At 41.7% G+C, this 4,833-nt stretch overlaps 1 protein-coding gene across 1 annotated transcript in view; it reads left to right on the plus strand.

Annotated features, from left to right (window-relative positions):
• The window catches only part of CFAP47 (cilia and flagella associated protein 47), a 757,346-nt gene that overhangs the window by 304,147 nt on the left and 448,366 nt on the right, over positions 1-4,833 (plus strand). The gene's annotated exons all lie outside the window — the stretch shown is intronic.

The following is a 4,833-nucleotide window of genomic DNA, read 5'->3' on the forward strand; positions in this document are numbered from 1 at the left end:
CTGCTGCGAGCTTCACCACTGGGGTCACTGGCATGTGCAGGTGCCTCTCTACTTGCTGCACCGTGAGTGTGTACTCCACCTTGCCTTCAGTTGCCGAGCCACAGACACCCCTGTTGCACAACATTACATGGGTGTTCCAAGCTGGCTTCCCAGGACTGCGGGCTGCACTGTATTGCAGTGGCCTGACTACCAAGGGATGAGTCATGAAGTGAAAGCTAGAGTAGAGCAAGAGAGCCGGGAGACTCCAGCTGCTGTTGCAGCCAGAGTGCTGGGGGGCATGGCATCTGCATAGGATCCTGAGGACTGCATGTTAACCCATTGCAGGCCACATGCAGCGCACGGGCAGTCAACTGGACAACCTTGATTTAGAGCAATAGCTTTTACTTGGGTTATTCTCAAGAACATCCCACTTGTACAAAACCTATAGGCTGACTACATGTCTTCATCCCCCTGCCATACCTATGGCAAGTTAGGGTGTTTTTGATGTTTTCAGGCAATGTGCCTGGCAGCTGTGCAAGAGGGTTGTTTGTAAAGTATTAAGAAAAGGTTAGATGAACAATTGTCTAGGATGGCTTTTAGCTTGGGATTCTGTCTTGAGCAGGCAGCTGGACCAGATGACCTCCTGAGGGTCCCTTCCAGGCCTGTTTTCCTATGATACTCTGATTATATGAAGTTTACTGTGTGTTTAACCAAAGTAGTATTGCAATTGCACATGTCTGTATGGAAAAAATGAGGCTTGCTCTATTTTTTTTTTTTTTTTTTAACTTATGAACAAATATTTCTTAAGTATCTAGGTTGCTTTTCCTATCCACCTCACATAACACTATATTTTGGGATGTGGTTATTTTCTAGTAGTGTGCTATCACATACAGGGTCTCAAGTTACCTAACAAGCAGTTTGTAATTGTGCTGTTAATGCATGGACTGTGAGCATCTGAATTTTTCTCTGCTATCAGCTTGGTGCTATTAAATGTGGTTCCATGTGCTGCTTTAGGTTTGATAATTTGTATCAAGGATAATTTTGCAATATCCACACAGTTTCTGTCTAAAGTTCAGAACGGAGTCCAATCTTCCCCTCATTTTGGTGACAGAACTTTAACAAGGGGAACTATAGAAGCTCACTGAGAGAGCCTTTTTTGAGATGTGTTACAAGACATTAATTAAAGAGTGAATACTAGGACTGTGCAGGTGCTCTCTTAACTATAGAGTATTTGTTGCTTGAGCAAAAAGGATTTTTGGGTCCTAGCTGCCCATATTTCCTTTTCTATCATTTAAAAAAGTTCAACTTGCTTTGCAAATGTTCCATTCTCATTTGTAACACACGTTAGTTTTAGGCTCTGGTTTAGTGTTATTTTGTGTTTTTTTTGTTTTTTTTTGTTTTTTAAAGAAAAAATGTCCCAGGTCCCAGACAGGATTGCCAACTTTAGATTCTTTTTTATTGATGAACATACAAGTTGTTTTACTGGCATAAAAACATAAGATGTGCCAAAATGTGTCAGACCAATTGGTTGTTTAACATAGTACCCTGTCTCTGACAGTGGCAGCAGTGGATGCTTTAGTGGGGCTGCATTTCACTAGGTATAGCTAGAATGATCTATTCCCCTATTCATTACCATTCTTGGCATCCATCGTGGTTTAGGGATGCCAGAGGAAACATCTCCAACTAATCTGTTTAACAGCCACTAACAGACCTATTCTCCATGAATGTGTCTAGTTCATTTTTTAAGCTGGCTATGCTATCTGCCTCTACCACCTCCTGTGGCACTGAATTCCACAAGTTAACTATGTGTTAGCTAAAAAAAAATACTTTCTCTTGTTAGTTTTAAACCTGTCTCCTACTAATTTCAGTGAATGACCCTTAGCTCTAGTATTCTGAGACCTGGTGAATAACAGTTCCCTGTTCACTTTGTCCACACACTTCATGGTTTTGTACACCTCTATCGTTATCCCCCATTGGCCTCTTTTCCAGACTAAAGACTCTTAGCCATTTCAGTCTCTCCTGGTATGGCCACTGCTTCATACACTAGCTCATCTTGTTTGTTCTTCTCTATTCCTTTTCCAGTTCTACTACATCCTTTTAGAGGTATGGAGACCAGAACTGTATAAAGTATTTAAGATTTAGTGCACCATGGATTTGTATAATGGCATTTTGTTTTAAATTCCCAATGATGCCCAAAATTTTATTGGGTTTTTTGTTCACTTCAGCACATTGAGTTGACCCTTTTAGAGAACTGTCTACAATGACTTCAAGGTCTTTTTCCTCAGTTGTAAGAGTTAGTTCAAAGCCAGCTACTGGATATGTAAAGTTGGGATTATTTTCCTCTATGTTCATTACCTTGCACTTGTCAACACTGATTGTTTTTTTTGTTTTTGTTTTTGTTTTTGTTTTTTGTTTTTTTTTTTTTTTTTGGCCCATAACTTGTTGAGATTTTTCTGCAGCTCCTTTCCATTATCTTGGGATTAGACTACCTGGAATAACTGGGTATGAAATGCAAACTTGGAGACTGATCTGGAAACGGGAGTGCAAAGTGAAGTGTTGAAAATTTTGAACAAAATTTGGGCGTAGTACAGATCCCTGTAGGATCCCTTTTATGACTTCCTTCCATCCTGAAAAGTCCACTTGAAGACCACTTCAAGCTACTCTTGCTTTCTATCTTTTAATAAGATCTCAGTCCCTGAAAGAACTTTCTCTCCAATCCCATGGCAATTCAGTTGTTTTTTAAAAAGCCTTTGGTGAAAGACCTTGTTGAAAGTTTTTTGAAAATTCAAATATATTTCATCAGTTGGATCTCCCTTGTCCAAATGCTTCTTAAAACCCTCAAAGAACTCCTGCAGATTAATGAGGCAGGATTTCCCTTTACAAAAAACATGCTTACTCTTCCCAAGATTATTAATAAATACTATTTATTAAAGGTTTTACCAATTTGCCATGGATGGAAGTGAGACTCACTGGTCTGTAGTTCCCAGGATCACTTCTGGAGCCCTATTTGAAGATGGGTATTATGTTTCCAACCTGCCAGTCCTCTGGCACACATGCTGTTTGTAACAATGTTATATAATATTGGCAACAGTTCTGCAATTTATTATTTGAGTTCCTTCAGAACTCTTGGGTGAATGTCATTTGGTCCTAGTGACTTATTAATATGCAATTTATTAATTTGTTTTAAAACTTCATCTATTGTCGCTTCAATGTGTTCCAGTTCTTGAGACACATTTACAAGGAAGTATTGATCCATCAGTATCTTCTGTGGTAAAAAACAATGCAAAGAATTCAGTCAGCTTCTCTGCTGTAGCTTTATCAATTTTGGGTGCGCCTTTCACAAGTTGGTCATCTAACGATCCCACTGATTCTCTTGCTTACACCTTGTGATGTATGTAAATTTTATATGATTAACTTTACCATTTTTGCTAGATGCTCCTCAAATTTTTTGTTTGGCCTGCCTTATTTTGCTTCCAGGGCTCATGGTTGAGGTGATATCTTTCATTAGACCAATAAGATTTTTGAAAAAAAAATTCTTGACTTGCCAAAATGTGAGCTTCCCTGTTTTCCTTATTTGGGCATGTCTTCCATTTTTTGGAAGGATGTCTTTTTGCTTTGAAAGGCTTCCTTAACTCTGCTATTAAACAATGCAAGTGTTTGGTTGGTCAGCTGGGTACGTTTTCTTGATTTGTGGTATACACTTCTCCTGAGCCTCTAATATAGTATTTTTAAGTAGCTTCTAGATTTGCCTCCAGGAGTTTTACGTTTTTGACTGTTCCATAGATTCATAGATGTTTGGGTCAAAAGGGACCTTAGCAGATCATTGAGTCTGACCCCCTGCCCTGGGCAGGAAAGAACTCTGGGGTCAGACGACCCCAGCCAGGTGCATGTCTAGCCTCCTCTTGAAGACCCCCAAGGTAGGGGAGCGCACCACCTCCCTTGGAAGCCCATTCCAGTTTCTGGCAACCCTTACCATAAGGAAGTTCCCTCTGTTGTCCAAAGTTCCTCCTGATGTCCACTTAACTTCTTTCTAAAATGGCAGTGGTACTTATTAGGCCTGTGCAAATAGAGAACTATTCAATTCAGAGATTTGGATTGCTTTTCTGATTCGATTCAGCCGAATCAGCTTTGGAAGATTCGGCCCTGATTCAGAGAAATTTGAAGATTCGGCCATAGAGTAAAATGGGGGATCAATTAAATATCTATAACTTTGTCATTGCTTGAAACTTGCCGAGATGGTAGCCTCTGCTGAGGGCATGAAGCCTGCCAAGTTTCAAGGCAATAGGTATAGGGGTTCTGGGAAACTGCACCTCAGAATCTTGAAAGCAAAATTCATGTCACATGTGTGTGTTAAGCCACAGTGGGGTGAAAACTGCAGGCCTGCTAGGCCCTGCTGTGGCCACAAAGCCTTGCAAGTTTCAAGGAAATAGGTGCAGGGGTTTCTGGGAAACTGCACCTCAAACTGCTAACAAGCAAAACTCATGACATAGGTGACAGTGTGTGTGTGAAGGCACAGGGGGGTGAAAACTGCAGGCCTGGTAGGCCCTGCTGCAGCCACAAAGCCTGCCAGATGTCAAGGAGATAGGTGCAGGGGCAGTCTGAGTTCTGGGCCCCTGCACCTCTGGCCGCAGACAGGCAAAACTTGTGACATGGGTGCTTGTGCAACTGTGTCTGTCTTGGGGCACAGGGGGATGAAAACTACTGCAGGCCTGGCTGCTAGGCCCTGCTGTGGCCATGAAGCCTGCCAGCTGTGTCTGTCTTAGGGCACAGGAGGGTGAAAAAAACTACTGAAGACCTGCCAGGTCGTGCTGCAGCCATGAAGCCTGCCAGCTGTCAATGAGATAGGTGCAGGGG

Source organism: Alligator sinensis, unplaced genomic scaffold (assembly GCF_000455745.1).
Source record: "Alligator sinensis unplaced genomic scaffold, ASM45574v1 scaffold243_1, whole genome shotgun sequence".
Taxonomy (NCBI): domain Eukaryota; kingdom Metazoa; phylum Chordata; order Crocodylia; family Alligatoridae; genus Alligator; species Alligator sinensis.